General features: G+C 33.7%; 1 long non-coding RNA gene across 2 annotated transcripts; it reads left to right on the top strand.

The window, feature by feature from the left end:
- Positions 1-314: 314 nt before the first annotated feature.
- Positions 315-11197, top strand: LOC121219341 (uncharacterized). Of its 2 annotated transcripts, XR_005916023.1 has the most exons (4): positions 315-814; positions 919-1194; positions 1397-1486; positions 10961-11197. It is a non-coding gene; the product is annotated as an uncharacterized lncRNA (long non-coding RNA). The 2 variants fall into 2 exon arrangements; XR_005916022.1 differs by lacking the exon at positions 10961-11197 and having other exon boundaries at positions 317-814; positions 1397-1577.
- Positions 11198-13099: the final 1902 nt, after the last annotated feature.

Genomic DNA, 13099 nt, shown 5'->3' with positions numbered 1-13099 from the left:
AAGAATATTTTAATATTCATTTGATTTTTACCATATGATAAATGTTAACATTAATTTTTTGCTTAAACTAGGTAAATTTTGGCTAAATTTTAGATGTATATTTAAAAATAATTTTATAAATTAAAACTATTTAAAAAATAATGTTGTTTAAAAATGTTTCACATTATAAGAAGAGATGTGAGCGAGTACTGTCTCAATGTACTAAATAGAGGTAAGTTTATGGAAAATATAAACTCTACCCTCATAGTGTTAATATCAAAAAGTTCAAGTCCAAATAGCTTGAAAGAAAAAAAATTTTTTGAAATAAAGTTCGTTTAATACTTGGGCCTAAAAGACCAAATCAGAGAAGTTTACAACAACCCCAAAGGAAAAAACAAAAGGAAAAACCAAATAACAGGAAAACAAAAAATAGAAAACCAAAAAAGCAATAGGCCACAAAACAAGAAATTGTCTTCTCATTTCTACAGTCTTCCAAGCTCTTTGCAAATCTGAACTCCCCTAAGAATAAATGGTTAAATCTTCCAAATTTCAGCAAAGAGTCAACCAGAAGAGGAAGCAAGTTGAGATAGACAACCAGATTACCAAGTTTCTCAACCCAATCGACTTCACAGAAAATGAATTATGGTGGTCGACTGAATCGTCAATCAGAATCAGCTACTTCCAAGACTTTCAATGGCACGTCTTCAACCCAAAACGAATCCTCATCAGTTCTAAAACGTTCAACAGCCATTGCATGCGCTGCCCCATTTCCTTATCAGTAACGAATTGAAATCGACAAGAAGAAAAGTTCCTTGCCAAATTCTTCGCATTCCAGGTGAATGGTTTGGATTCTGAGTAATCTTTGCTTGTTTGTTGTATGTTCTGAATAGCCAGCTTTGAATCGCTCTCAAGAATGACGTTTGTGAATCCCAAATCCAGTGCAAATTGGAGCCCATGCAGTACTGCAGTCACTTCAGCAATCACCATCGATCGAACTAGGTTATGCCTTTTAAACCCCAAACCCATTATAAAGCTTTCCTCATTTCTTATGATGAAACCTGAAACTGCATTTTTTTTGCAACAGAAAGTAGCGCATCGACATTAGTTTTCACCCACCCTTGCGAATGGGGCATCCATTTTACCATGGATCGCGGTTTAGGATGTTTCAAAGTCGATGCGCTACCCTGATATTCCATACCAAAACCCCTAATGAAGGTAACAACTTCTTTTGTACTTTACATCTTTTTCTAATGGACATATTTGTTTCGAGAAAACCAAAGTGCCCAAATTGTAATAGCAATCTCATCTTTTCTGTTACTGGCTGAATTCTCCAAAAGCCAGTTCAACCACTCATTAAAATTTGAATTTGCCATTGAACTCGGCCACTGAAAATTTAATTTGGACCAAACTTGTGCAGCAAACAAACAATCATGAACAACATGGGTAGAGGATTCACAAAGTTATCGGTAACACGAACATTTGTGATCAGTGATTAATCTCCTAAAATGTAAGTTCTGATAAGTAGGAACATAAATTTTTGCAAATTTCTAGATTAAGATGCGAATTTTTGAAGGACACATTAAGCTCCATATTTGCTTGAATAGCTTTTGCTCATTTAAATTCACATTTGGGGGATCCAATAGCATTTTATATATGCTTTTCACAGAATAGATACCTGAGTTTTCGTTAGACCAAACTACTTTATCAGATTGATTTGTAATAGGAATAGGAAGACTCACAATTTGATCAGCTTCTTCCATTGTAAAGGTTGAATAAATAAGGTCTCTATTCCAATTATTAGGATTCTGCAAAATCAAATCAGACACACATTTCATTCCAGCCACCCTACCTGTAGAAATAAGTAATTGATCTTTCCCTGGCAACCAATAATCTTGCCATATTGACACAGATGTTCTAGATCCAATCTTCCGTTTCAAATCAGAGCCTAAGAGTCCTTTTGCACACCAGATACTTTTCCATACAAGTGATGGATTCGCTCCTAGAGAAGCATCCATGAAATTTGATCCATTAAAATATTTTGCTCTAAGTAAACACGCTGTTAGCGAACCCGGGTTTTCCATTAGACGTCAGCCCTGCTTCACTAGTAGTGCAATACTGAACTTGGACAAGTCTCGAAACCCTATTCCCCCTCTTCTTTTGGCACAGACAACTCTTTCCACGAACACCAATAAAGACCTTTTCTTTCAGCTTTCTTTTGCCACCAGAAATGGGATATGACAGCTTCCAGTTCTTTGTAAACAGACGACGGCGGCAAGAAACAATTCATGCCATACAAAGGAATAGCCTGAAGTACAACTCTAATAAGAACTTCCCTCCCACCCATAGAAAGTAATCTCGAGCTCCATTTGGATACCCTCTTGATTAACCTTTCTTTAAGCTCCTTAAAAGCCCTTTTCTTATTACGCCCCACCATTGCTGGAAGACCGAGATATTTTTTCAGATTAATGCTCCAATTAACCCCCAAAATTTGACACACTTCTCTTTTATTCTGATTGACATTTGAGCTGAAGAAGACCTCAGACTTGTCGAAATTAATTTCTTGACCCGAACTCTGGGCATAAACCTCTAAATTTTCTTTAAATGCTTTAGCCCTATCAACTGTTGCATCTCAAAAAATAAGGCTATCATCGGCGAAAAACAAGTGGGTAACCCGATGAGCGTGCCTATTTATATGAAAACCATTAAGAACACCCCTTGTAGCTGCCATCCGAAGAAGAGCAGACAAACCTTTTCCACAAATAAGAAATAAATAGGGACTAATAGGGTCCCCTTGATGGGAGAAATGAATTACCCACCTCCCCATTCATAACCACAGAGTAAGAGACCGAGGTCACACAACGCCTGACTTTCTCGACTCATTGATCTGAGAAACCTATCCTTTGAAGCATAACTTGCACAAAAAACCATTCAACCCGGTCATATGCCTTACTCATGTCAAGTTTTAAGGCAAATGATCCCTCTCTCCCTACCCGTTTTCTCTTCATTAAGTGAAAAATTTCATATGCTGCTATGATGTTATCGGTAATAAGTCTTCTCGAAACAAAAGTACTTTGTGCTTCGTCAATGCAAATATGAAGGACCTTTTGAAGCCTATTTTCTAGCATCTTTGAAATAATTTTATATAAAATATTACAAAGACTAATAGACCTAAAATGAGTCATGAAACGAGGAGAACTAGCCTTGGGGATCAAGACAATTCTTGTACTGTTTATTTCAGCAGTGTTATGAAGCCCATGGGACGTCTCAATGCAAAAATCTACCACCTCTTTACCCACAATATGCCAAAACCTTTGATAAAAACCGCCCCTAAACCGTCCTCCCCAGAAGCTTTTAAAGGGCTCATAGCTTTTAAAGCCAAACACACCTCTTCATAAGTAAAATCCCTCTTAAGATCCTCGTTCATCAATTGAGATATACATGGCTCGACACCTTCTAAACTAGAATTTAAATTTCAAACACCTTTCGATGTAAATAAGTTATTAAAATAATTTGTGGCCAACACTAATAAATCAACATTGCTCTTATGAATATTACCCGTACCATCCACCAGCTCCTCTACCCTATTTCTTCGTCGACGATCCGTTGCCGATTGATGAAAAAAATTTGTGTTTCTATCCCCATTTTTCAGCCAATTCGCTCTAGCTCTCTACTCCCAATAAAGCTCCTTTCTATTAGCCTCTATGTTAAGCGCTAGTTTAGTCTCCATAATTTCTCCCAATATTTCATCCATGGGAATAGCTTCATTCAATTTAAGCAACTGTTGTTTCAAATATTTCCTCGTTAGAGACTTCTTATTTTTAATTTTATGGAACCATTTCTCAAGGCCCATTTCCTCCATTTCACACGATTCCTCCAACAGCCACGTTGTTTCAAATCTAATGTAACAGCCCGAATTTGGGGCTAACCGGAATAGTGGTTTCAGGACCACAAATTTGACAAGAAAAAAAATATTTTCATTATATTTTTACGGTCTACGATTTCACAAAATGATTTTGTGAAAATTTCGTTCGAAAATTTTGACGTTTGGGCACTCAATTTAGTCAAAAGGACTAAATTGTAAAAAGTGCAAAAGTTGAGTTCTATATGTTAGAGGTGTCCAATTGTTATGAAATTTTAAATTGGAGGTCTTTATATGGTAATTAGACCATTGGTTAAGTTGGTGGACAAAAATTGGTATGGTTAGGCATGTTTCCAAAGTTTTTCATTAAGGGCATTTTGGTCATTTAGTTATTAAAATGAATTAAAAACAAAATTAAAAGCCAATTTTTGTCCATCTTCAACCTCTAGGCCGAAAATTGCATGGAGAAACCATGGCTAGGGTTTTCAAGATTCCAAGCTTGATTGTAAGTCTGTTCTATCCCCGTTTTTAATGATTTTTACGTTTTTAAAATCCTCGTAACAAGATTTACCTATTTTTACCATTATTTTGAACTAGGGTTAAATTTACCAATTAATGATATGCATGTATTTTGATGTTTTATGGAAGAATATGAATGTTTGGAGTGTGATAAACAAATTGTACTAAGTAATTTTCGATGAAAATGCCTAAAAGGATTAATTTGTAAAAGTTATAAAATATGTCACAAGTGTGTGAATAAGTGAGTATCGTGGACTGCTATAGTTATGAAAATGGTTCAGCTAGGCCTAAAATGCAAGGAAATTGAATAAAAATTATTTTACGAGCCTAGGGGCAAAATTATAATTTTGTGAAACTTTAGGGGTAAAAACATAATTTTTCAAAAGTATGATTTTGGAGTGGAATGAATAATGTGAAGGTTATATAAGTTAAATGTATTGTTATAAATCAAGAAAGACGAGAAATTGAAATTGATCGATTAAAAGAAAAGTGAGAAAAAGTGAAAAATTCCCGAATGAACCTTTGGAATAAAAAGGGATACGAATGAAGTGACAGAAATGATCACATGTGTGGCACGGATTGTGTGTAGGCCACTATGTAAAAGTGAAAGTGATGGTCACGTGTGTAGTACTATGTGCAAGCTACTACGTGTACTGGAATGATAGGTCGCATGTGTAGCACTATGTGCAAGCTACTATGCGTACCGGATAGTTACGATCAGGTGTGTAGTACTATGTGCAGGCTACTACGTGTATCGGATGGTAATGTTCACATGTGTAGTACTATGTGCAGGCTACTATGTAAACCAAACATCGTTGATTAGTAAGGTGGGTGCTATGTGCTGATTCCACCGGACATCATTGATTAATAAGGTGGTTGCTATGTGCTGAATCCACCAGTATCTGTTATTATTCCGAAGTGTTCATCAGGAAATTGACTAATTGTAATTGAATAATGAATATAGGTGTAGAATTGAATTGAATATCGACTTAGAAATAGAAAAGTGAATTTTGAATTGAATTGTGATTGAAAGTGAAAAAGTGAAATTATGAAAGAGTACATTTAGCAATAAAACAATTTAGACAGCAATAGTTGTGTGACTTTGAAAAATTACCAAAAATAGTGGAGATTAAATTAGAGGCTGAATAATATATGAAATTGAAGATGAATGAGTCTATTTTCACATAAAAGAAACAGAGCAAGCAAAAGAGTTATATATTTTTGAGATATTTGAAGTTTAGTTAGACAGAGTCAGAATGAGTTTGGAATCCCCTGTTCTGACTTTGGAAAATTTTCAAAAATTGTAAAAAAATAATTATGGGATAAAATTTATATGTTTAGAATCTTTAGTGAATCTATTTTCAAGAGAAACAAACGGAAACAATATCCAAATTCTGTACAATGAGATAATTAATTTTTAGTGAAGAGAGGTCAGAACTGTCGAGTAGTGAAATAGGGGAAAATTTAAAGAATAAACTGTACTATTTGGCTAAACCAAAAATTATGAAAATTTTATGGTAAGAGCATATTGAATCTAGTTTTGGGGAAAATTTACGAATCTTAATTTTATGTTCTATAGCTTCGGGTAAAAATAATTTAGTGACTCTGACTCGAATAGACAACTTTGAATATACATGTGAGTGAATAGTGAAATTGTAGTTAATGTTGTTTAAGTGTGTTATACATATTAAGGATGTGGAATGGAGAGGAGGAGGAGGAAAATTGGAAGAACATATGAATTATTTGTGTATAATTGGCCATATGCTCGATTATAATCGATAAACGATTAAAAAGAAATGATGTTTATAATTGTGCATTATTAGTTATAGTTAAAGTTCATGTGAGAAAATAAAGTTTCATAGTATGTGTATGTGGTATACTTGGTATATGATTTGGTATGTACCAATGTCAAAAATGGTTTATGAATTAACTCATTTTGATAAGTTTGATACATAAATAAATGTGGTGCTTATCCATGCTTATAATGCTTATACTATATGTTTATTTGGCTAGCATGTTTGGTGTGTATGCTTAGGCTTTGGCCAAGTTGTGGCTGGATTACGCCACATTAAATTTAAACACTGTAGACTATGGATTACGCCACATTCAATTTAAATTTGAATAGAGTTATAATGTGTTCTGGTAATGCCTCGTACCCTATTCCGACGTTGAATATGGGTAAGGGGTGTTACAATGTAGACTTGTCCATGCCCGGCCCGGCCCGAAATATGGGCCTGAAATTTTGCCCAGGCCCGGCCCGGGAAAAATATCATAAGCCCGAGCCCAGCCCGGCCCATTTTTAAAATAAACATTAAAAAATTATTTTAAAAAAATAAAAAAATTATTTTAAAAGTATTTTAAAATTAAAAATTAAAAAATAAAAAATATATATTTATTATATTTGGGTCGGGCCGGGCCGGGCCCGGGCCAAAAAAGTGGTGCCTAAGGCCCGGCCCATTTTTTAAACGGGCTTCATTTTTTTGCCCAAGCCCATATTTCGGGCCTATATTTTTACCCGAACTTTCCCATATTTCGGGCGAGCCGACGGGCCGGGCCCAAAATATGGGCCTGAAATTTTGCCCAGGCCCGCCCGAGAAAAATATCATAAGCCCGAGCCCAGCCCGCCTGGCCCATTTTAAAAATAAACATTAAAAAATTATTTCAAAAATAAAAAAATAAAAAAAATTATTTTAAAAGTATTTTAAAATTAAAAAATTAAAAAATATATTTATTATATTCGGGCCGGGCCGAGCCAGGCCCGGGTAAAAAAGTGGTGCCCGAGGCCCGGCCTGTTTTTTAAACGGGCCTCATTTTTTTGCCCAAGCCCATATTTCAGGCCTATATTTTTACCCGAACCCTCCTATATTTCGGGCCGGCCTGGCCGCCCGGTCTATTACAATGTGACATCGCCAGATTCAGTCATAACATTTAGACTGGATTTGGGGTGTTACATCTAAAATGTCACTGCTTTGGACGTTGATTTCCAAAATTTGAATTAAGTAACAAAGGACAATGATCTAAAAACGCGTGTGACAAATGAGATAACTTAAAATTCGAAAATAAATCCCACCAAGTCGAATTCGCAAAACTTCTATCTAGGCATTCTCGAATATTATTAATTCTTGTACGACCTTTTTCCCAAGTGAACCACTGCCCACTATAACTAAGATCGGTGAGAGAACAACCTTCCATAACATTCCAAAATCTACACATTTGCCTTTCCCTCCTTGGAAGCCCGCCTTTCTTTTCAGTTGAAAAAACAATTTCATTGAAATCCCCTATAACAACCCAAGGAATATGTGAGGAGTCATTCAATGTTCGTAACAAGTTCCAAGATGCTTCACGCATAGTCTCCTCTAGCACTCCGTAGAACCCCGTACATCTCCAAGTTTTCCCTTCCAAGTCCTTATCAATCATAACATCGATGTGCCTTTTTGAAAAAGATCGAAGAGTAATCTTACAATCACTGTTCCAACCTAAAGATAAACCCCCACTTCTTTCATCCGAATCAACATCTATTCCATTAGGAAAACCACACTTACGCCTGACCTTTTCCATATTACAACTCTAAAGCTTCGTTTAAATTAAAAACACCACCGTGGGATTTATGTTTCTTAGCATACACCAGAGACGATTAACAGTTCGAGGCCTCCCTAAACCCTGAACATTCTAGCTTAGGAGTTTCATTACTCTCGGCTGGCCTGCTTAGCAAGGCCTGCCGATCTTTTAGTATTTTGTACCTGCAATGAAGTACCAAAAGTTTCATTTGAATTATCATTTCCAGAAACTCGTGAAACATTAAATTGTACGCGAGGTCGTTTAAGTCCATCACTATGTGTTATTGGACTACTCGCTTCCTCATAGGCTACCATTTCCTCATCAAATCCATCATGATGTTGATCCATTTCCCCAAGTTTTAATGGGCCTAGAGCAAAAGTAGACTTTCCTTTATCTTTTACAGAAACATAATATTTTGGGATAGAACCCCAATTCTCGCATTTATTCACTGAATTTGATTTCAGAATCCCTACATTCCTTTTTTCCCCCGTTAACAACATGTTGCCAAAAATAGAAGGTTTCCCCCATCGTCTTCCATTAACCACTTGCTCTTCCATGACAGTTTCTTCCTTGGTTGAGCACGCAGAGAAATATCCCAATTAAAGACATATTTTGGCTGTGGCTGAATAGCTCTAATTAGGCAAAAACTTTCACCATGTCCTAATTTGCCACATAGAAATCAAAATAGAGTCAATTTTTCGTACTCAAAACGAACATAAACTAATTCAACATTTTTCAGCGCAATCCTCTTCTTTCTCTTAAGAGGCTTTTTAACATCCACCCTCACCCTAATTCTCATGATGCGTTTATATCCCAGTTGAGTTGCACCAGTGTCATACTCAATAAATTCCCCAATAAAATTTCCCAACTGATGAGAAACAGTATCTGCCATAAAACCAAGAGGGAGATCATGTATTAGTAGCCAGAAATCCACCCAATATAATTGAACAGTTAAAGGATCCTCTCCCGTCTTCAATCGATGTAGAATTAGTAAATGGGAATTAAAATTCCATGTCTCATTCTTCATAACTCTCTCCACATCCACTTTATAATAAAAACGAAATAAATATCTCTCCCTTCCCAGATCTGAGATTGAAACACCCCCTATTGGATGCCAAACACTTGCCAAAGTTGATCGCATTGCTTGAAAATGCATAACACTGGAAGTAAGAAATACTCCCACTAAACAGTTCACATACGAGATCTCTTAACTAGTCTTTCCACCTCCAGTTGAATGCTTTCTTCCTCTTCATCATCCAATGAAATACCTGCAATTGAATCCTCCATTTTCTTCCTACGAAAAAAGACAAGCAAGTTACCAAAAATAGGAAATTAAAGAAAATAAAAACAGGAAATAGTCTAGAAGAAAAAACGTGACAGAGAAAAATCGTGTCAAAAGATAGAGAATCTCTACAATATATGAATATAGCTTGAAAGATTTTAGACCTATTAGTTTATGCTTGGTTCTATACAAAACTATATAAAAAGTAGTGGCTAATAGATTTTGTTGGGTCCTTAATAATTGTATTGAAAAGGCACAGAGTGTGTTTATCCCGGGTAGAATAATCATGGACAATGTTCTACTGGCATATGAAATCCTACATACTCTAAAGCAGAAGAGATTGGGCAAGAAGGGATCTTTTGCACTGAAACTAGATATGAGCAAGGCATATGATAGGGTTAAATGAGGGTTTTTGGCATATATGATGTTAAAGATGGGATTTGAGAAGGCATGGGTGGATTTTATTATGAAGTGCGTCTTTTTAGTTTCTTACTCAGTCTATATCAATAGAAAAGAGAGGGAAAGCTTCAAACCAACAAGGGGTCTTAGACAAGGGGATCTGCTAAGTCCGTATTTGTTTCTAATTTGTGGAGAGGGGTTGTTGACTTTGATGAAGATAACGAAAAGAGAAAAAAGAATAAAAGGCATGAGGGCAAGTAGAAGAAGACCAACGATTACGCATTTACTATTTGCAGATGATTGCATTTTGTTCGGTGAGGCCACAAATAGGGGGTAAATAGGCTAAAAGAAATTTTGCAAGAATACGAAAAATAATCTGGATAGTGCATTAATTTGGAAAAATCAGAAACTTTCTTTAGCTCAAACAGTACAATACAAGAAAAAAAATCTGGTGACGCAATCGTTAAAAGTAATATGCATAACAAATGTTGAAAAATATTTAGAGTTGCCAAAAGTTGTGGTGAGACAAAAGCGTAGGACTTTCCAAAGCCCGAATGACAGGATTGTAAAGTTTATAACTAATTGGTATGCTAAAATGTTGGATGGTGTGATAGTGTTGGTGATATAGGAGTGATGAGTCTAGCTTATGGATGCCCTGATCTCAGATGCCTAGAGTTGTGGAGCTGTATTCCTTGAATTGGGTCTTATTTTGTATTTATATATATGTGTGTAATTCAACATATTGCTTTTGGTTTCTGATTCTCTAGACAAATTTATATCTATTTTGTATCATATAGAATATATATCTTTACCTTGCATGTTTCTTTATTGAGTAGCCTTTCATGCCTTGGTGAGGGTAGTGGCAATCTTAAAGTAGTGAATATGTAGCACCTTGTCCCAATGCTAGCATATAAATTCAATTTTAAAATTATTGATTCTTATTTAAATATGGTTGTTTGTTTAATGGTGTTGACTTTGTCTTCCCCTTTACTTTTTTTTTTTTATTTTTGAGATGAATCATTTTATCTGTGTTCCTCTCATAGTAATATCAGATTGAATCGATCATAGAAATATGTTCCATTTTTAGTCTTCGATGCACTTGATTGCATTTCATTGGATAAAAAAAACAGGTTCCAATATTTTATGACGCCTTGCCCTCTGTACACCAAAGCTAGCAATGAAAGTTGGAAACTATTTAGTAATACGTGCTCTCCAACCCATCCATCTCTTTGTATTTTTCTTTTGCTCAAATTCTCCGTATTTAATACTAATGGAGACAAAGTTTGTATCATGCACAAACATATACTATAATAAATTACACGGCAAATAAGTAATGCTTTGACTTGTTATTACATTTGATGCAGGAAAATAAGCTAAACGTTGCCTGATGTACAAATTTGTTTTGTGAGGTATGAGGTATCGAGAAAAGAGATGTCACCTAGTTTGTTACATTCGTGATTTATGGTTTGTCTTTTATATTCATCTTAACTTTGTGAAATTGGTTACGAGACAATATTTTCATCATTATATGAACAATTTAATTGTATATTGCATTTAATATTCTTTATATAATTACTATCATATCAACAATTAATTTAATTATGAATAATATTTTAAAATTAATTAAATACAATTTAGATATTTTATTTCAATTTTTAAATCTATGCCAATAGTAGATACTGCCAGTATAAGGCAATAGTAATGAAGAAAAATTACAGATTTGGTCTTTACTGACAGATTTTTATTATATATCAATAATAGATTACAAAAATAAAAATCCCAAAATGAGTTTTACTGACGGAAACCGCTTTGAAACCGTCAGTATATGATATAATAACTTACGGACGGATTAAACCGTTTATAAAGTTATGGTGGAAGTGGACATTGAAAACAGTCTTTACTGACGGAATGATCGTTGTATAAAACAAAAGGTATATACAAACAAATTCTAGCCGTCGCTAAAAACCTATACCGACACATCCCTATAGCAACTGATAAAATTTTGTCAGGTAACCCATTCGACCGTCGGTATAAGTCTTTGGACCTTATATTGACAGATTTTTTTTTTTTACTTATAGGAATTAAGCAACAATTTTGTTGTAGTGAAATAAATATAAATAGAAAAAAATGCTACATCAATATTAACAATTCATACATACAAAGTAGAAAATCCTTTTAGTTTTTATGGATTTTAAAAAAAATGTGAATTCAATTTTTTATGAAATATATGAATTCAATCTTAATTATTTGCAAAGTTAACATCAATCATTATTTTCTAAAAAAATTTGGATAGGTAATATTAATGCATTAGTCAATTTTTTATAATGTTATATGAGTATATAAATGTGTTGAGTGTTTTTCTGTCTTATCTTATTGAAGGGGATAATCAAATATTTATACATATGGTTATTGTTCATGGAATATTTATGCATATTGGACACATGTACTGCTCTGGTCTGTTTGCTGAACTTTCGTAGCCCCCACATGGGAACTGGGATTGCAAATTTCCCTTGCGAACCCTCCTGATGAACCCCCACTACAAGACCTTCACGCACCCAACTGGTAGGGCCCAATCGGTTCGCAGGTAGGCAATCCAAATTTTATCTGGGTTTCAGGTTGGTGACCATAAATACGTAACAAAATTGTATAGTTAAGTTGAAGTTAAATTCAATATATTAAGAATAAGAATAAGAATAAGTAGTATTAATTAATTACTAATAATAGATAAAATTATATAAATAATAATTTTATTTTATTTTTCATAGAATATTTATTTATTTGAAATACATAATTGGATATATTAATTAATTATTAATATAATAGATATTATTTTAAATCAATTATCATATAATTATTTTTTACGGTTTTATACTAATTAAAATTAAGTTATAATAGTATAAATAGCATCTAAATAATATCACCTCAAAATGGAGATTATTAGCATTGGTAAGTTTAAAGTGTCTAAAAAATAATAGAGTATTAAAGTAATGATTTCTCGAAGAGGAAATTTAAAAAATAACAGTATATTAAAGTAATGGTTTTTCGAAGAGGAAATTTCAGGTCATACCCAAATGTCAATGTTACTAGAGAAAGATGTAAGATCATTTTAATCTATAATAAGGTAAAATTACGATATTATTTCATCACACATTTATTTAGTTTATTATGCATATTGAACTAAATTAATTATAAACTCACCCTAGACCACTTTTCATTGTCCTACTATTGTCTTATGTGAAAGTTTCATTTTATAATTGTACGTTTTTATTATTTTAATTTAATTTATGCTATTTTTAATTACTATTATAATATAAATTTATAAAAATCTCCTATTTACAACAATAAATTTCTATTATTTATTATTACAATTTTATAATTGTTTAGGTAATTTCCAATGTTGAATAATACATTCAAGCAGAAAATCTAAGTATATATTTATTATATATTGATATAATTATTATTATTAAAAAATATTAATTTTTCATGGAAATAAAATATATTTA

This window comes from Gossypium hirsutum, chromosome D07 (genome assembly GCF_007990345.1).
Source record: "Gossypium hirsutum isolate 1008001.06 chromosome D07, Gossypium_hirsutum_v2.1, whole genome shotgun sequence".
NCBI lineage: Eukaryota > Viridiplantae > Streptophyta > Magnoliopsida > Malvales > Malvaceae > Gossypium > Gossypium hirsutum.
The sequence above is the reverse complement of the archived record's forward strand: the minus strand, read 5'-3'. Positions and strand labels throughout refer to the sequence as shown.